Below are 21,432 nucleotides of genomic sequence, written 5' to 3'. Positions count from 1 at the left end.
AATCATCTCATGCTTGTACTACATTATTTTCTTTCTTAAAGCTAAAATCCGAGTCAAAAGAAAATTGAATTTAAATAATAAAAGATTCTGATCCAATGTTAGCCTCTGGACTTATTTTTCATGTCAGAGAACTGGTTGCTAACACCAGCTATTTGAGTGTGATCACCTGAGAAGCAATGTTTGTCTCGCTCTGTCTCAAAGCAGGCAAAATGGTTGACTGAGTCAGACATTTTTTTTGACCTGGGGCATTAATCCTCTGTAACATCCCCCAGTGAGCATCAGTAGAGACTGGTTAAACCTGGAGGGTCAGCCATTACCTTTGGACCATCATGTAACTATTGGTAAGACAATATAAGGTAGAATGCTCATGATACATCATTAGGTGCAAAAACCAAGTTACAGCACTGGTTGTGTGGTGTTTTAGATTTCACATATAAAGTGAGAGTCCATTATTGAAAACAGAACAGAACAAGACTCTATCTATATCTATCTATCTATCTATCTATCTATCTATCTATCTTTATTTGTATAGTTCTGGAACAATGTGGAAGGGTTCCCAACAAGCAGATGCCTAGAGGTGCTGGTGGTGGATTTATTCATTTTTCTATGTATACTTAAAAAATTACTTCACTTATTGGAACAAGCCTATGTTCCTTTTGTAATAAAAACAATAACAAAACATAATTTAAGAAAGCCATCTGTTTTGTGATTTTCATTGGAGTGTAGCTTTTCTCTAGACTCATTCTCAAAAAAAATGTTTCGGGCTTCCTAACAAGAATCAAACATAAATATGGACTTCTGCAATCTATAATGATTTTGTTTATTCATTTGTTAGCTTTCTTTTTAAAATTTTATTTTATTGAAGTACAGTTGATTTACAATGTTGTGTTAATTTCTGCTCTACAGCAAGATGATTCAGTTATACATACATATATATATATATATATATTCTTTCCATATTCTTTTCCATTATGGTTTATTACAGGGTATTGAATATAGTTCCCCGTGTTATACAGTAGGACCTTGTTGTTGATTCATTATATACATAATGGTTTGCACCTGCTAATCCCAAACTCCCAATAAATCTCTCCCCAACTCCCTTTCCCCTTGGTAACCACAAGTCTGTTCTATCTGTGTGTCTGTTTCTGTTTCATAGATAAGTTCATTTGTGTCGTATTTTAGATTTCACATATAAGTGATATCATATGGTATTTGTCCATCTGTTAGCTTTCTTATTGTCTGTCTTTCTGTACTGGGCTATCAGCCCCATGGGGATAAAAAGTTGGTTTGGTTCACTCCTGGGTCTGTGGCACTTAAGAGGGTGTCTGGCAAATGGTAGGAGCTCAATAAATTTATTTAGCTCTATTTATCTTTATTTTGCAGAGGTGAAGTGTCTTGACCAGGATCACCAACAGCTTTTAATGACATAGTGATAATTTGTTAACTTAATAAATATTTATTAAATACCTATTACACAACAGGCCCTTATCCTTACTAGGCTCTTGGCATTTAAAGGCAAGCGGGAATAACAAGATGGATAAGGTTCCTACTCTCAAGGAGAGTTTTCTAATTTATTAGTGGGAAGAGAATTGAAACCAACACAATACCCTGTCTCTGTGTTAAGCAATGCTGGGAATCGGTAGAACTGACTTACCTGTGCGCTCCAGAAATACCTGCTTCCAGAAGGTAAGACACAGTGAACTAATCAGCTTATTTATGAAAACTAACAGATCCAGCAATTCCACTTCTGGGTACTTATCTGAAGAAAATGAAATCACTATCTCAAAAACTCTCTCACTCACATGTCTATTGCAGTATTATTTGCAATAGCCAAGACATGGAAACAACCTGTGTCCATCGATGAATCAATGAATAAAGAAAATGTGTTTTATATATATAAAATATTTTATATACACATTTATATATATATGTAACACATTTTCTTTCTATATCTATCTATCTATCTATATCTATCTATCTATCTATCTATCTATCTATCTATCTATCTATATATATATATAATGGAATACTATTCCACCAAAAAAAGAAGGAAATCCTGACAAAGTAGATGCACATGGAGGGCATTATGCTAAGTGAGATAAGTCAGACGAAGAAAGACAAATACTTTATGATCTCACTTATATATGAAATCTAAAAGCAAAACAAAGAATTGAACTCATAGAGACAGAGAACAGATTGGTGGTTGCCAGAGATGGGAGGTGGGAGTGGGCTAAATGGGTGAAGGGGGTCAAAAGGTACAAACTTCCAGCTATAAGATAAATAAGTCATTGGGATGTAATGTACAGCTTGGTGACTATAGTTAATGATCCTGTATTACATATTTGAAAGTTGCTCAGAGAGTAGATCTTAAAAGTTCTCATTACAAGAAAACAATTTTTTTTACACTGTGTGTGGTGATGAATGTTAACTTATCATGGTGATCAGTTAGCAATATATACATACATCAATCGTTATATCGTACACCTAAAACGAATACAATGTTAGATGTCAATTATACCTCAATTTAAAAGTAAGAAGAAAACCAAGAGCTCGCTCATCAATAGATGCTTCAGGACCCTGGCCTTGCTGTGTCTGCCAAGTTATTATGCATAAACTCTGAGCAATCTCAACCGGTATTCTGCCTTGCAAGACCTGCCCTAAAATCAGCCATCAAAGACCTAAAACCCTACAAACACCTTTCTCTAAATTCCCATTTTCAGACACTCCTGGGACTCTGTCAAGGTTGGATCGCAGCACTTCAGGTGAACTTAGCTTTGCTGGATGAGCAGGTTTTTCTGGTAGTCTTCTTGAGTTCCTACCGTTGACAGGGAGCTAGACAATATTTAAATAGGCAAATAAAGGAACAAGATCGTATCAGAAATGACTCAGGTCTCTTCGGAAGAAGGGTGAGGTGGTAGAGTGACGGGGCTGGAGTGGGGAATAGGGCGTAAATGTAGCTGTAGCGGTCAGATTCGGGCTCTCTGAAGAGGTGACTTGTGAGCTGAGACCTGAGTGACAAGAAGGCAGCAGTTGGGGATAATTTGGAAAATGAGCACTCCTGCCAGAAGGAGCAGCTTGTTCAGAGATCCTGAGATGGGCTAGAGTGGGCACACTCAAAGCATGTAAAGGCAGCATGAGTGGGGTGAGTGACGAGGAGGTGGGCAGAGTCAAGGGACAGGAACTCATAAGCTACCATGAGATTGGATGTCACTTGAAGAGCCCAGGAAAGCCACTGGGGGCTTAAAGCAGGGAGCAGCTGTTAAAAAGAATTTCAAAATAGTTAAAAACACGACTCCTATTCCAATATTATAGGGAGCCCATGCCAAAGATTGATTTAACTCATTAACAAGGAAATCGGCAGGACTGTAGAGCTGGTTCAAAGAGCACTTGAGGAACTGAGAGGTATACAGTCATGGGAAAGGCATACTGAGGATAGCTTGCTCAGTTAAAGACAAAACTGGTTTATGTCCTACAGGGCAATAAAATCCTAGTGTCTTTTTTATTCCTGATAGAAATCATTTACATTGTGGGGTGGGCACTAATATGCTGCCTATTATCTGAGCTCAACTTACCCTTCTGTCCAGTTCTGCTTCTTTATCTTCCTTTTCATGGGTGGTGATTCCAAGAGCACCCCCTAACTAGCCTCCTGCATGCACTGCTCCATCTCTGAGTCAGCATCCCAGAGAACCCAACTGGCTTCACACATTGCTATTGCTCAAAATTCTACCAGTTATGCAACGTCACAGAGCTTGGACCTTAACAAAGAGTAACTAGCAAGTCCAACAAAGGTACATCTGCTAGAGAATTAAATAATTTTTTATTAATATTAAATTAAATAATAGAGTGAGCTCATAAGACAGCCATCTTTTTGTACTGTTTCCATGTCTTGTATAATTTTTCCTAACACGACAAAATGAGGTTTTCAATCTTTGTCAGAGTTTATGACTCTTTCCCTCATATGTTTCCAGAGTGCAAGGACCAACGGCAAGAGTGGAATAGAGTTCTTGCTGAAGCCCAGAAAACAGGGGCTCTCCGGAATATCTGGGCACCTGCCCTCCCACAACCTCGGTATTTCCCCATTGTCAACTTAAACCCCAAAGCCATAGGTAGAGCCTGAACACTTAGAGAGCTTAAGTTCTAGTTTAGTTCATCAGCTGACATTTCATCAGTTACTGGGCTTCAGTAAGTCTATGTGTCTATGTCTTGGGGTTGGGACTCCATGGGATCTGGTTCCAGTTGGTTCCCTATTATTCAGACTGGCTCATTATTCAAGCATCCAAGGTTCTTGCCAGGACGACCCACTGTGCCACTGAGGTGTCAAGGAAAGAGGTGGGTTGGTTATTCCAGGCTCCCAGATAACTCCTTCACAGAACATACAATATACACTAATGGCAATTCAAATTTAGTCAATCCATTCTACAGTGTTACCTCTTCCACTGTGCAAAGATATAAGCACACCAATGTTAGTGGCAGAACTGTTAATAATAGTGAAAAGTTGTATGCATTCTCAATGTCTATCTATAGAACAATGGTTATAAAAGATGATAGTACCTCCATGCTACAGAAACTTAAGCAGCTGTTAAAAACAATGTAGAGTAGCTGTGCTGATAAGATAGATATTCATATTAAATTAAAAAAGCAAGTTACAGGCGTATGTTATGATCATGATCCCATTTTATAAGACCACAACCTTTATTTTCACGTGCATGCATGTGTATGTGTGTGTGATAGAAAGGTCTAGAAGGACACAAGCAAACCATTAATGAGTTTAGTTTTCAGTAATGGAAGAAGAAAAAAATGTTTCCATTTAAATATATATTTAAAAAATTTTCACAATAAACATATATGATTTCTTTAAAAAACTGAGGTAAAATTCACAAAACCTAAAACCCATTACTTTAGGATTTAAGAAAGTGTGTAATTCAGTGTTTTATTCATACATTCAGAAAGTTGTATAGTTATCACCACTGTGTAATTACAGAACATTTTCATCACCCTAAAAAGAAACCCCGTACCCAATAAGTAGCCACTCCCACACCCCTCTTCTTCTGGCAACTATGAATCTATTTCCTCTTTCTATGGACTTGCCTATTCTGGACATTTCATATATATGAAACCATAAAATGTGTGGCCTTTTGTGTCTGGTTTCTTTCATTCAGCATAATGTTTTCAAGTTTCAGCCATGTTGGAGCCTGTGTCCGTATCTCATTCCTTGTTATGGCTAGGTAATATTCCACTGTATGTATAGTATACTACAGTTTGTTTATCCATTTGTCTGTTGATGGACTTTTGTGTTGTTTCCATTTTTTGGCTGTTAGGAATAATAATTCTATGAACACAATGTTCAAGATTTGTTTTGTTTGAACACCTGATTTCATTTCTCTTATATATACCTAGGAGTAGGATTGCTGGGTCATATATGATAATTCTATGTTAAACTTTTTGAGGAATTGCCAAACTTTCTCACAGCAGCTGCTTTTGCATTCTCACTAGCAATGCACAAGCAATGAACTCCACATCCTCACCAACACTTTTCTGTTTTTATTTATTTATTTATTTATTTTAGTACACTAGAGGGTGTGAAGTAGTATCTCACTGTAGTTTTGAGTTACATTTCCCTAATGACTAATGATCTTGAGAATCTCTTCATGTGCTTGTTGACCATTTGTATATCTTCTTTGGAGAAATGTTTATTCAATCCTTTGCACAGTTTTTGCATGCTTGTTGTTTATTAATAAGCATTTAAAAATATATTCCGGATACTAGATTCTTATTAGATATATAATTTGGAAATATTTTCTCCTATGCTTTGGGCTGTGCTTTCACTTTTTGATAGTGTCCTTTGATATACAAAGTTTTTGACTTTTGATGAAGTTCAATTCATCTATTTTTTTCTTTTCTTGTTTATGCTTTTGATGTCATGTCTAGGAATCCGTTGTCAAACCCAAGATCATGAAGAATTACCCCTATGTTTTCTTCTAAAAGTCTTATAGTTTTAGCTCTTCCACTTACATCTTTGATTCATTTTGAGTTAATTTTAGTATACGGTGTGACATAAGGAACCAGCTTCATTCTTCTGCATGTCAGTATCCAATTATCCCAGTGCCATTTACTGAAGACTATTATTTCCCCATGAATGGTCTTGGCACCCCTGCTGAAAAATCAAATGACCATAAATGCGAGCATTTATTTCTGGACTCTCAATTCTATTCCATTGATTAATATGTCTATTGTTATGACAGTGCCAACTGTCTTGATTACTGATGCTTTGTAGTAAGTTTTGAAACAGGGAAATGTTAGTTTCCCTGATTAATCTTTTTCAAGATTGTTTTACATATTCAAGATTCCTTATAATTCCACATGAATTTGAAGATTGATTTTTCTATTTTTTGCAGAAAGGTCATTGGAATTTTGAATTGGATTGCACGGAATCCATAGATCAATTTGGAGAGTACTGCCATCTTAACAGTATTAGATCTTCCAATACATGAACGTGGCTATCTTTCTACTTATTGAGCTATTCTTTAATTTCTTTCATTAGAGTTTTGTTGTTTTAAGTATAGAACTCTTGCACCTCCTTGGTTAAATTTATTTCTAAACATTTTATTTTATAATGCTATTATAAATAGAATAGTTTTCTTAATTTTATTTTTGGATTATTCACTGCCAGTATATAGAAATATAACTGATTATTGTAGGTTGATCTTGTATCCTGTAAATTTGCTGAATTTGCTTATTAGCTTTAAAAGTTTTTTTGTGGATTCTTTAAGATTTTCTATATATAAGGCTATGTCTTCTGTGAATAAAGTAGTTTTACTTCTTCCTTTCCAATCTGAATGCCTTTTATTTCTTTTTCTTGCTTAGTTGCCATAGCTAGAAACTACAGGTCAGTGTTGAATGGAAGTGGCAAGTGTGAACATCCTTGCCTTTCTCCTGAATTTAGGAGGAAAATTGCAGTCTTTCACCATTAAGTGTAATGTTTACTGTAGGTTTTTCATAGATGCCCTTTATCAGGTTGAGCATGTTTCCTTCTGTTTCTTGCATGTTTTCATCATGAAAGACTGTTGGATTTTGTCAAATGGTTAATCTTCAACAATTGAGATGATCAGGTGTTGTTTATTTTCCCTTCATTCCATTCATATGGTGTATTACATAGATTGATTGTTGTATATTGAATCATTACTAAGATAAATTCCTACTAGACCATGGTGTATAATCGTTAATATGCTACTGAATTTGGTTTGCTAGGATTTTGTCGACGATTTTTGTATCTATCTTCTTAAGAGATAATGGTCTGTCATCTTCTTATGAAGTTCTTGTCTGTTTTGGTATCAGGATAATGCTGGCAACATAGAAGGAATTAGGACTGTTCTCTACATCTCTACTTTTTGGAAGTAGAAGGATTGGTGTTGTTAAAGTGTTTGATAGAATTCACCAGTCTTGCAATTTGTTGTTGTTCTTGTAAGTTTTTTTTTTTTTTTTTTTTTTTGGTTTTTTTGATTACTGGTTTAACCCCGTTAGTTGTTATAGCTCTATTTATATTTTCTATTTCTTCTTGAGTCAATCTTGATAATTTTTGCATTTCTAAAAATTTGTCCAATTTATCTAGGTTATCTCATTTGTTGGCATACAATTGTTTATACTATTTCCTTATAATTCTTTTATTTGTATAAGGTCAGTAGTAACATCACCACTCTCATTCCTTAGTTAGCAATTTGAGTGTTCATTTTAAAATTTGTCTGTCTAGATAAATTTTGTTGATCTTTTCAGAGTACAAACTTTTGTTGATTGTCTCTATTGCTTTTCTATCCTCTATTTTATTTATCTCCACTGTAATCATTTTTAATTTAATTTTTATTTTATATTGGAGTATAGTTGATCTACAATGTTGCGTTAGTTTCAGGTGTGCTGCAATCTTTATTATTTACTTTTTCCTGTCTGATTTGGGTTTATTTTTCTCTTCTTTTTCCAGCTCCTTAAGGTGGAAGTTTGGCTCTTAGATTGAGATCTTTCCACTTTATAAATGTAGTCATTTGCAGCTATAAATTTCCTTCTAGCACTGCTTTCACTGCATCCCATAACTTTTGGTATGTTTTGTTTTCATTTTCATTCTTCTCAAAATATTTTCTAATTTCTTTTGTGATTTATTCTTTTATGCATTGATTATTTTAGAGTGTGTTGTTTAATTTCCACATATTTGTGAATGTACCAGATTTCCTTCTGTTATTGATTCCTAATTTCATTCGGTTGTGGTTGGAGAAAATACTTTGTATGAGTCAATATTTTTAAAAATGTTATTGAGGTTTGTTTTGTGGTCTAATATGTGATTTTTTTCTGGAGAATGTTCCATGTGTACTTGAAAGAATGTGTATTCTCCTGTTGTTGAGTGGGTGTTCTATATGTGTCTGCTAGGTGTAGTTGGTTTATAATGTTTTTCATTGTTTGTTTATTGCCTAGTTGTTCTATTCATTGTTGGGGGTTTTCTATTCAAAGTGGGGGTTTGAAGTATCCAATTATTATTGTTAAATTGTTTATTTCTTCCTTCAATTCTGCAAGTTTTGCTTCATATATTTTGGGTGCTGTATTATCAGATGCATATATGTTTATAATTGTTACATCTACTTGATGGATTGGACTTTCTTATCATTATATAATGTCCTTTTTGGTCTCTTGTAACAATTTTTGTCTTAATGTCTATTTTGTCTGATATTCATATAATGACTTCAGGTCTTGGTTATGTTTGCATGGAATATCTTTTTTTCACCCTTTCACTTTCAACATATTAGTGTCTGAATGTAAAGGGAGTGTCTTGAAGATGGTATATAGTTGGATCATTATTTTAAAAAGTCCATTTGGCTAATCTGTACATTTTGATTGGAGAGTTTAATCCATTTACATTTAGACTAACTACTGATAAGGAGAAACTTACTTCTGTCATTTGCTATTTGTTTTCTATATATTTCATATTTTTATTCCTCAATTACTCCATTACTATCTTCTTTTGTGTGAGATAGATATTGTCTAGTGTAACATTTTGATTTCTTTCTCACTTATCTTACTATATGAATATTTTTATTTTGTGGTTGTCCTGAAGATTATAATTAACATCTTAATTTATAACAATTTAGTTTGAATTAATATCTATTTATTTTCAATAGTATACAAAAGTTTGCTCCTGCGTAGCTCTGCATCTCCCTTTTATGTTGTTATTGTTACAAATTGCATCTTCATACACTGTGTTCCCATCAATAGAAATGTATAATTATTATTATTTTGTAGTTGTCTTTTAAATCATATAGGAAAAAAAAATAGGAGTTACAAACCAGAAACACATTATACTGATTTTTATATTTACCTCCATTGTTACCTTTACAGTTGTCTTTATTTCTTTGTATGGATTTGACTTATTGTGTAGTGTACTTTCATTTTAATCTGAAGGACTTACATTAGCATTTCTTATACAGAAAGTTTCCTAGTGACAACTCTCTCAGTTTCTATTTTTCTGGGAATGATTTCACCTTCATTTTTGAAGGATAGTTTTGCCAGATAGAGAATTCTTGGTTGACAGATTTTTGGGGTTTTTTTGTTAGAACTTTAAATGACATTTAACTGTCTTCTGGGCTCCATGATTTTATGATGAGAAATCAGCTTTTAATCTTATTGAGGATCCCTCATACAGCATAACATGCTGAGTCACTTCTCTCTTGATATTTTCAGGATTTTCTCTTCACTTTTGGCTTTCAATAGGATGATTATAATGTGTTTCACTGTGAATCTGTTTGAGTTTACCCTCCTTGAGGTTCTTGGAGCATCTTGGAAATGTAGGTTCATGTCTTTCAACAAATTTGGAAAGGGTTTTGGAAATTATTTTTTCAAAAATTCTTTTCTCTTTCTACTCTCATTCTGGGACTCCCATTAACATATGTTGATATGGATGATGGTGTCATAAACTCTTAAGGTCTCTTAAACTCTGTTTATTTTTCCTCATTCTTTTTTCTTTCTGCTCCTCCAACTGAATAATCTCAATTGGCTGATCTTCAAGTCTGCTAATTCTTTTGCCTGCTCAAATATGCTGTTGAATCGCTCAAGTTAATTTTTCATTTGAGTTATTGCTCTTTTCAACTTAAGAATTCCTATTTGCTTCCTTTTTATAATGCCTATCTATTTGACGAGACACCATTCTCATGGTTTCCTTCAGTTCTTTACTTGTTTTCCACTTTAAGCATATTTTAAATAGCTGATTTATAGTCTTTGTCTAGTAAGTCCAATATGTGGGCTTGCTAGCGACAGTTTTTATTAGTTTGGGTTTTTCTTTTTTTCTTTGTATGGGCCATGTGTTCTTGTTTATTTGCATGCCTTGTAATTTTTTGTCAACAAGAAAAAAATTGTTTTGTTGTTGAAGCTTTAATGTGACAACTCAACGAGTCAGATTCTCTCTCTTCCCCAGGGTTTGTTGTTGCCACTTATTGTTTTTGTTTATTTTTTTAGTGAATCTTCTGAACTAATTTTGCAAAGTCTGTAGTCTTTGTTATGTGTGACCACTGAAGTCTCTGTTCCATTTAGTCAGCTAGTAATTCAATAGAGATTTTAAAAAATGATTTGGATCCAAAAAATAGAAAAAACCCACCAAAATTCCCAGTCTTTGCTGATGGGCTCTGCACCCATATATGTTGGTCAACATCTTTAACATTCATCCAGACAGTTTATAATTCTGCCTTAGTTTTCAGTTCCTAATTATGAAGAGCCTGAAGGTCAGTCAGAGGTGAGAGCTTATGGACTTCTCAGATCTTTTCTCATCATGTGCCCCACCCCAGCCACACATGTGACCTTCTAGATTCCCAGGAATGTGTTGCAACTTTTCAAAGTCCTTATTCCCCAAGGCATTTCTTCCCTCAGCCTTTCTTCCCAAACTTTTTGGTTAGTCTATGTTTGCCCCAGTTGTTATCCCTTGTCCCATGTGGCCATGGTTAATACTTCAAATTTTTTTTTTTTTTTTTTTTTTATGCATTACGCGGGCCTCTCACTGCTGTGGCCTCTCCCGTTGCGGAGGACAGGCTCCGGACGCGCAGGCTCAGCGGCCATGGCTCACGGGCCCAGCCGCTCCGCGGCATGTGGGATCTTCCCAGACCGGGGCACGAACCCGTGTCCCCTGCATCGGCAGGCGGACTCTCAACCACTGCGCCACCAGGGAAGCCCCTTCAAATATTTTTGACAAACACTCCCCTCTACCTGGTAGCCACCTCAGCTAGAACAGTTCTGAATTAGGTGAAATAAAGGAAAGCCCTTTGAGCAGTCCTTCAGGGAGCCACCAGACAAGTCAAAACAAACAATCAAAGTTCATTTAGGTCCATTCTGCTCTCTCTGGTACCAGGAACCTATAATCGGCTGTTGTCTCCAAAGCTGCTACTGAATTGGAAAAGGGGATGGAGCCACGGTAAGTTAAAATGCCACAAAGCTGTCTTACCAAGATTAGCTGGTTTTGTCTTCATTAAGCATTCACTTGGTTGCTATAAGCTTTGGATTAGTATCCAGAGTTCTGGTAAAGTTGATTCTGACAGTTTTTTGTTTTGTTTTGTTTTGTTTTTGCCAGTTTATTGTTGCTTTTTGAAAGGATGTGCCTTTGGAGCTCCCTATTCCACAGTTTTCACTATGTCACCACATAAATGACTTTTTATAGGAAACTCTTTCTTTGTGTTAACTGTAGATTCACATGCAGTTATAAAAAAATATGCAGTTTTCCCCAATGATATTACCTTGCAGAATCCTAGTACAGTATCACAACTAGGATACAGACATTGATACAGTCAAGATACAGAAGACTTCCATCAACACAGACATCTCTTATGTTGCCCTTCTATAGCAATACCCATTGCCAGCTACTCCTGCAACAGCAATTCCAGGTAACCACTAATATGTTCTCCAATTCCATAATTGTGTTGTTCTAAGAATGTTATAAAAAATGGAATCATATGTTGTGAGGCCCTTTGAGACTGGCTGTTTTCACTCAGCCTAATTTCCTGGAGATTCATTTAAGTTGTGTGTATCACTAGTTTGTTTCTTTTTACTAATGAGTTCATAATGAAAATATGCAGGAAAACCGTATAGTCTTAAAACCACTCAATTAAATTCACCTTTACAAAGTTTTACAAGCTTGGCCACTGGCTGGAGGTTGAGGCAACAAATGGTAAAGGGACAGTGCCTGCCCTCAGGTGGCTTTTGGAGACAGAGGTTGTACAGAAAGGGCTACAAGGCAATGTGATAGATGCCTTAGTTCTTGAATGGACAGCATTCTATGGAAACCCAGAGAAGGCATATTGTGTTCTACTAGAGCAGGGGAGGTAGACAAAACCAAGGCAATGAGATTACCTTTAGAAGGACAAGGATTGCCAGAATAAAAAAGACCATGCATGCGATGGTAGTGAGAAGTAACTATTGGAGGCCTAGTGCTGAAGTCCTCTCAGGGAGTTAAAATTTGCTTCACCCCATATTAACATGTGATCTTGGGCAATTAACTTAAACACTAAGCCTCAGTTCCTCAGTTTCCCCATGTGCAAAATGGGATGATGATTATATATGCATCCCAGGATTAAATGAGATACAATACAGGAAGGGCCTGGTGTATAGGGAGCACTTCATAAATGTTACCTCAATTATTGTTGTTATTATTTTAATTTTAGTTTCTTGTTGCCCTACCATCTACCATTTTGGCCTCTTGACTATATTATATGAGGGCCTGTAATAATTATCAAGGCTTTGCCTGCAAGTTTTCCAAGGTTCGGTGTTTACAGTATAGAACCTTTCTGCCATGAGCATCCAGAGTTCCCTCCATGGAACTGTCTCTTGGCCTGACCATTTCTGTTTCTTTGTGATTTGCACAACTGCATCTGGGCATTGGAGGAATGGCCATGTAAAAATTCCTGCGGCCAAATGTCTCCTAATGCAGGAGGTCCTCTGTAGCTGAGATGAGAGATGATGCTGAGTGATTCCAGGAAGCCCTTGCAGCATCTAGAGGTAAAGGGTGTTTGCTGGATATCTCTGGATTTGCGAGACTTAAGTGTTACATTTCCACATCTGTGTGGGATGTACACACAACTCTCCACAGTTTTTAATTACTGCTGCTCTTGAAAAGGGCCAAAGACAGCACTGAGGTAGCACTAGCCTCTGGTTCTGGGAAAGCAGGAGGCTGAATTTCTGGTGTCTGTGGTCCTCCTGGTCTATGGTCTCTCTAGTGTCTGTGGTCTCACTGATTTCCTTTTGGGTGCATTGATTTAGAGCTGGGGTTGGCAAATTAAAGTCTCAGGCTTAATCTGACCCACCACCTATTTTTGTATCATTGATGAGCTTAGAATGGTGTTTACATTTTTAAATGGTTGGAAAAATAATCAAAAGAAGAATGTTTTGTGACACATGAAAATAATAGGAAATTAAAGTTTAAGTTTCCATAATTAAAGGTTTATTGATACACAGCTGTGCTCACTCATTTACATATTTCCACTTTTGTGCTACTAAGGCAGAGTTAGAGCACTTACGACAGAGACTGCAAGGTCCATAAAGTCAAAAATATTTCCTACTTGGCCCTTTGCAGAGAAAGTTTGCTAAGCCCTGGTTTAGAGCCTGGGCTCTGGAGCCAGATGGAGCTGGGTTTGAGTCCTTACTAGCTGTGTGATTTTGGGCAAGTTACTTACCTCTCTGTGTCTCAGTATCGTCATCTGTAAAGTAGGAATGACAATGCCAGGAGTCCCACAGGGCTGTCATGAAGATGAAATACGATGCTGCAGGCAAACTATTTAGTATAGTGCCTGGCACATAAGAGCTCAACGATTATTAGTAATAATGATAGCAATTATTATTTTTAATAATGTGACAGGTACAATGGACGCAGAGGAGAATGAAACATCACCTCTATTCTCAGGTCGCCCATAGTCTTGATAAGAAAGCAATGGAAAAGAAAGACAAGTACAACACAGTGGGATAAATGTTAAGAAAAGGGCAACCAACTCCAGGTAGAGATGGGGTGAAAGTATTCAGGGGACACTGCATAGTCCAAGGTGAAGGTGAGAAATGGACAGGGGAAAAGCCTACTGTGGCAGGTTAGAGGTAAATCGTGGATATTCTTGAAGGGCAATTTTTCTGTGCCAGGCATGGGGTAAGTGCTTTCCATACATTTTCTTATTGAATATTTATAAGAATCCAGTGGTTCTCAATGGGGGCAGGGAACTGTTTGACCCCAGGAAACATCTGGCAATGTCTGGAGACACTTTTGATGGTCACAGCTGGTGAGGAGGTGCTGCTGGCATCTAGTGGGTAGAGGCCACAGAGGCTGCTGAAGATCCCATAATGCCCAGGACAGCCCCCCACAATGAAGAATTATCCCGTCCAAATGTCAAGAGTGCGGAGGCTGAGAAACCCTGAGATAATCTTATAAGGAAGTCTTCTTATCTATGGTTTCTCGATATTTAGAGTCTAACTTGCTGCCCCCAATGCCCCAGAGCATAATATTTTAATCCATGCTGTAGCTTCAGCAGCTGTGCCTGTGGCCATTATTCTCACAGCTCCTCTTGGCTAGGCAAATAGGGGCTGCTGAATGGTTTCAGTAGGAAAGTGACAGGGATGGATTTCTGCTTTTAAAAAAACACTGCAGCATCTGGCCGGAAGGAAGGACTGGAGGGTGGGGTCTGGCAGCTGGAAGCAGGTTGCAGGCTCAGCAGGGTTGGTGGGCAGGAGGCTGTTGGCAAAGGCAGGGTTTCCACACTTGCCAGATTGGGAGTTCCCAGATGCGTGTTAAAATAGAGCCACTGCGCCTTTCTAGCCCTGCAGCATCAGAATTTCCCAGGGCCGAGAAACTTGTGCCTGAGTGAGTGGTCCAGGCTGATTTTTGTCACCAGATAAAACTAAGAGATATTGATGTATCTATTGAGCATTTTGTGAGCTCTTACGCTGAACCCGTGGGGATGGAGAAGGGACTGATGGAGGGCAATTTTGGGAGTAATTCTAGGTGCTGGAGATACAGATGTGAACAAATAGGCAGTCACTCTAGAGATGGTTGCAGACTCTGATACGAAGACTGGTCTACAGGGAGCATGAGGGCCTGCAAGCAGGGGGCTTACGAAGAGGAAAGAACTCTCTGGAAGGAAATGAACAGGCCTGCAGAACAACCCGCCCCTGCTCCCCCGCCCCCTCCCCAGTTCAAAATTAAGACCAGCCCTTGGTGTCAGTTCCAGCACACAGGGACAGCGGGAAAGACGTCGGGGATCAGCCCAGTGTCTGGGCCTGCGGAGCACATATTTCCATGCCATTTAAACGGGCAATTACTGAAGTCACCACTCCGTTTCAACAAGAGAGACTTAATTAAGTGGTTACAGCCATCTCCCTGATGGAATAATATTGTCTTAGCAAGGCAGAAAACATGCGATAATGTGTTGAGTAAGACGGCGGCTCTTCCTCCCGTCGGCAGGCCTCCCCGGCCCCCCATCCCCCCTCCCATCCCGAGGTTTCCTTCCCACTAGCTCACTCGGGGCTTCTTCTGGTCCTCGGTCCAGCGCCTCCTCCGCGGTGCGCCGAGCTGCTGGCTCCAGCGCGCCCCCGCGCGGCTGCCGTCGGGAAGCTCCTCTTCAGCTGAGGCAAAATCTGGTTTTGATTCAATTCGAGTAAGTCAGGGGCTTACCACGTCTGGCTGTAAGTGAGGCTTGGTCCCGGGGCCCTTCAGGGACTATAAAGAAGAACTTTTAGACTCTTGGGGTGGGGATGGGGACACGTGGAGACAGATCACTACAAAGATGGGGTTAAGAGTTAACGATTGGAGCCAGACTGTCTGAGTTACCTCTCCTGTCACTGTTAGAAGACTGTATGACTTTGGGCAAGTCATTAACGTTTTAAAATAATGGTGGTAGTGACCTCCCCGGGATGCTGTGAGGCTCGAAGAGAGGACATTCAAAAGTTGTCTCTGCCTGTCACAGTACTTAGATCAGTTCTCAAAAAATGTTGACCATTCATTTTATTACTATTATTACTAGTACTATTTATAATCACTGCGGTCTTTGTACTACATTTTAAGACTCCAGAATACACTCCCCTCTCCCTCTCTTCATCCCCTTATTACTAATATTAAACTTAACTTTTTTGTAAAATTAAGGAAGGGAAAGAGAAGAAAAACATGTTATCGCACATGCTTACAAATAAATCATTTTCAGCTCCTTGGGCATTTGTTTTCCCATTAACTCAGACCCAGGAGGAATGGGGGGGTACATTATGTCATATAATTCACATTAAAGTTCATAATATACAAAATGAATCAATATTAACCATGCCATTTTCCTCCTTCCTTTCCCTCTGTTTTTTCTGTGTGGCGTTTATTGCAAAGTAGGCTGGGCTCACATTGAGGCATGCCTCCACCCCCGACTTATGAAGAGCATCTGGAGAAAATACAACTTTTCATTACAAAGGGAGACACAAAAAACGTGAATACGTAAACAAATGGTTATTTGAGTTAAACGTAATAAATAATATTAAGTCAATATTATTCATTATATCTTATATATGATTATATTGTAAATTATAATATTAATCAATAAAGTCTATTAATATAGAGCAGAGTTTCTGGGCCTCAGCACTGTTAACATTTTGGACCGGATAGTTCTTTGTTGCAGTGGGGACGGTCCTGTGCATTGTAGGGTGTTTATTAGCATCCCTGGCTTCTACCCACTTGATGCCAGTGGCAAGCCCCCAGTTGTGACATTGACAAATGTCCCCTGGGGGGACAAAATCAGCCCCGGTTGAGAATCACTGATAGAGTGTGTGCTTTTTTGTGAGATCATCAAGTTACAGCAGACAAAAGGCGGAGTCCGCGCTGCATAATTCTAAGACAGCGGTTCTGGAATGGCATGTAGGCCCCTCCTCCCACAAAACTATGATGTGGGAAAGGTCTCAAGGACCCCTACAGAGTTGGAATTTGAAGCAAAGGAAGTGGGAATTGAAAGCTGTTCCCAGGGATCCACAATTTTACTGCCTGTAGAAATCCCATGACAATCCCTGGAATCTTATTAGAACATGGTTAGTTTAGTAGAAGATGCCTATTTCACTCATTGTAAAATGAAGATTGTAATATTAAAGGAAAATTCATTCTTTAAGTACCACAATAAGCTCATATTCCTCTCATGCTTCAGGTTTTATTCTTTGCAAGTTGTGGATTACACAAGGCTCCACACCGGGGTTTGGGAAACTGTAGCTCATGAGCCAAACCTGGCTGGCTGCCTGTTTTTATAAATAAAGTTTTATTGGCACATGGCCACATCCATTCATTTACATTATTCTCTGTGACTGCTTTCGCTCTGCAGTGGCAGAGTTGAGTTGTTGTGACAGAGACCATTTTTCCTGCAGAGCCTAAAATATTTACTATGTAGTTCTTCATGGAAAAAGTTTGCCCATCCCTGTTACATACACACATTGTCCACAAAACTTTCATTGCATTATACTATTTTGACATGGCACAGAACACATTTAATATATTTATTTATTTATGGTTACGTTGGGTCTTCGTTGCTGTGCGTGGGCTTTCTCTAGTTGCACAAGCAGGGGCTACTCTTCGTTGCTTTACACGGGCTTCTCTTTGCGGTGGCTTCTCTTGTTGCGGAGCACAGGCTCTAGGCGCGTGGGCTTCGGTAGTTGCAGCATGTTCGCTCAGTAGTTGTAGCAAGCGGGTCTAGGGTGCACAGGCTTCAGTAGCTGTGGTGTGTGGGATCAGTAGTTGTGGCTCGTGGGCTCTAGAGCACAGGCTCAGTAGTTGTGGCGCACGGGTTTAGTTGCTCTGCAGCAATGTGGGATCTTCCCGGACCAGGGCTTGAACCCATGTCCTTTGCATTGGCAGGCGGATTCTTAACCACTGTGCCACCAGGGAAGTCCCACATTTAATATAATTTGGGTTACAGGTTATAGGGTTTTCCTGCTGAATCAAACATCTTCACACCCACAATCTCACCTGATAATCATAATGGCTGACAGAGGGAGGGATTGTCATTATTATTCCCAATGATCAGAAGAGACCACCAAGTCAAAGAAAGGTGGGGCTCCCCTGGTGGCGCAGTGGTTGAGAGTCCGCCTGCCGATGCAGGGGACACGGGTTCGTGCCCCGGTCCGGGAAGATCCCACATGCCGTGGAGCGGCTAGGCCCGTGAGCCATGGCCGCTGAGCCTACACGTCCAGAGCCTGTGCTCTGCAACGGGAGAGGCCACAACAGTGAGAGGCCAGCGTACTGCAAAAAAACAAACAAACAAAAAAACAAAAAAGAAAGGTGACATGATTGGCCCAAGGTCAGAGTCAGTAAAGTCAGAGCTGAAACTGACGTATCTTGTCCTTCGTTCTACAGTCATTTCTCATGCATCTACCTGCCCCAAGCTGTGAACTTGTTATAGGTAAGCTGCACTGTGCAGATTCACTTATGGGTAATTTTACTATCAGTTAATTTTTCTAAACTTTCAGTTTCTTAGTAACCAGTGCAGATAAAAATTGGTTTGGTTGTTTGCTTGGATTCCTAGCATGGTGACTTAGGGTAGAAATTTCCCCAAATCAAAGTGACTTACTTTTTCCCTCAGTACATAAAGGCAGATATATAATTTGCCCATCGTTTTATTATACGAATGCTGAGTAAGTCAAATGAATCCATGAGGGAAAAATCAGACTAGTGTAGCAGTTTAAGAAGTTGGGACAGGTGGGATTTCCATAGCTGATTTGTTGGTAAAATTATTTGTTTTTGCTGTGAGGCAGCATTAGCTCAGATGAGATATTAGATCCTTAGGCTATCCTGAAAGTGTGTTATATGGAAAAAGAGAAAAAAGAAAGACTCTGTGGTCTAATAAATTTGGGAAACACCAGCTTAAACATAGATAAAACAAGTGTCTGGGGCTTCCCTGGTGGCACAGTGGTTGAGAGTCTGCCTGCCGATGCAGGGGACACGGGTTCGTGCCCCGGTCCAGGAAGATCCTACATGCCGTGGAGCGGCTGGACCTGTGAGCCATGGCCGCTGAGCCTGCGCGTCCGGAGCCTGTGCTCCGCAATGGGACAGGCCACAACAGTGAGAGGCCCACGTAGGGCAAAAAAAAAAAAAAAAAAGTACTGCAAACAAAAACGAGTGTCTGATGTAGGACTTCTCAGTGCCTTTAATATGCTAATGAGCTTGCAACATTCCAAGGGGGTCAAGGTGTACAGCACTTTCCGACCTCGCTCCCTGGTGGTTGTGCTTTTTTCCAGACACATCCATGAGGGTCACTCCACGGAAATCTTTGAGGGTCCAGGCAATGTCCCACATGCAGTGCTCATCTCCCCACGTGGTGTGTCTACCAAACTAGGATTATTATTCCCTGTACTTTCCAGATGCACACTGTCCCAACCATTCATGGAAGCGAATGATGGCCAGATGGGTTTCTCAAATTCTAACTCCGGTTTTCACTTTACCTGTGAAAGTTGATCATTTAGAGTAATAAATTCCTCTTTTACTAAGGTAAATATTATCTTTGTCCTAATGTAGAGGTGGGGCTAATATCACCTCATAGCCTCAGGTGGTGGTTCCAGGACCCAGCTACACGCTGTCTGCCCGAAGACTGCATTCCCAGCTACTGTGTCACCTACTGCTAGGCTGGATTCCCCTCATTAACTTGATTAGTCTTTTCAGCTGCATGAGGAAATCACGAGATAAAATGGTTTACCTTTCTCATTGAATTTCTCAGACTTGTGCCTGAAAGCTGGACCTGCTTTGTGTGTTTTGGTGTTCTAACATAGCGTGGATTGACTGGAGCACAGAGACTGTCTTTCTGGACACCACAGTGGCCATTACGAAGTCAGCTTATCATGATGGTTTTTTTCTCTCTGTCCTAAACCTTGGGTTGGCCTCCGCATGGTCACACAGGAACTGAGGGACTGCTGAAGCCTCAGAAACTTTCCCCATCTTTCAGTGGGACTGGATCTGCCCCCAAGGGAAATCCCACTTATACGTGTGTTGGTTAGGACTCTTGATTACAAGTGTCAGAAACCCAACAATTAAATAAAAAGAGGACTTACTGGCACATGAGTCAAAGGAAGGGCTGAAGAACCAAGCCTCAGGAAGGACAGCTACTCAGCTGGGTCAGGAACGATCAGAACCAGGGCATGGAATGTTCCAGAACACTGTTTCTGCCTCATTTCTTGGTTTTTCTCTATAGGCAGCTTTATTCTCTTTTACTGCAGACTGGCTCTCCTGAGGTAGGATGCATGGTGACATGGCCTGAGGTTTTTAATGCCACAATTTCAGCCCTCAGAGAATGACTGGCGTGTTTTCTGATCCCAAGCCCAAATCCCAGGGAAGGCACTCATTGGTCCAGCTGGATCAGATGACCACCTTGGGAACTATCAGCTACAACCAGGAGTGAGAGAGGAAAGTCACAGGGTATTAACAGGGAGGCTGTCAAATTAGCCGTGGGAGGGAGGACATTTCTAGAGAGGCCAACGAGCTGACTGTCCCAACCCTCCATGGAAGCAAATGATGGCCAGATGGGTCTCTCCAATTCTAACTCTGGTTTTCACGTCACCTATGAAAGTTGATCATTTAGAACAATAAATTCCTCTTTTACTAAGGTAAATATTATCTTTGTCCTAAAAACACCAAGAAAGGGTAATGTTGAGGTGGGGCTAATAAGAGTATCGTCTCATAGGATTCTTGGGAGAATTAAATGATGGGACACAAGTAATCCCTCAGTCCATGCTAGCTGTTATTCTTATAAACAAAGAATTGGGTGTCTAGGTGGGGTATGGATCTTCCCAGTGTGTGTGTGCCTCTCTGGGGGACCCCAAAAGTGAAGCTGCAGCAGTGTCCTAAGGAGGATCAGATTCTCTGCCCTTCCCCTAAAACCTCCACCCCCAAACCACAGTTGGAATGGATTTGTTTCTTGAGACAACCTCATTCCCGTGGAAAAGGTCATCATTTTCCCAGGAAGTGGTTTCTTTCATAGAATCTGAAGATGATTTCAGCTGTCTCACGGACCAGGCTTTCCCTGTGCCGAGTTCCGACACCCACAACTCTGTCATTTCCTGGAAATGCAGGCGGATAACTGCACAGAGCATCCCAGTCCTGCCCCAGTGTTTTCTAGACCTGGATGGAATGCAGACATTAGGCTGGCTGTGCCCTGGAGCAACCCGAGGGTACCTAAAACCACTGGTTTTCCAAGAAGGAATGCATAGAGGAGGCATATGGTTTTTATAACTGACAAGACATTCTGATTCATTAGAACGACCAGGATTGTGCTTGAGTGAAAGCTACGCCGAGGACCCCCCTGAATTTATGGCTATGACCACGCTAGCTAGCTGGGCGCCTCCAGCAAATCATCTTGCTTCTCCGGCTGAGTTGTCAAATCTCTGAAATTGAAATGAAATTGATTTTGAGGAGTCAGTGACACAAGGGCTGTGAAA

Source organism: Phocoena sinus, chromosome 3 (assembly GCF_008692025.1).
Source record: "Phocoena sinus isolate mPhoSin1 chromosome 3, mPhoSin1.pri, whole genome shotgun sequence".
In the NCBI taxonomy this organism is placed as follows: Eukaryota; Metazoa; Chordata; class Mammalia; order Artiodactyla; family Phocoenidae; genus Phocoena; species Phocoena sinus.
The sequence above is the reverse complement of the archived record's forward strand: the minus strand, read 5'-3'. Positions refer to the sequence as shown.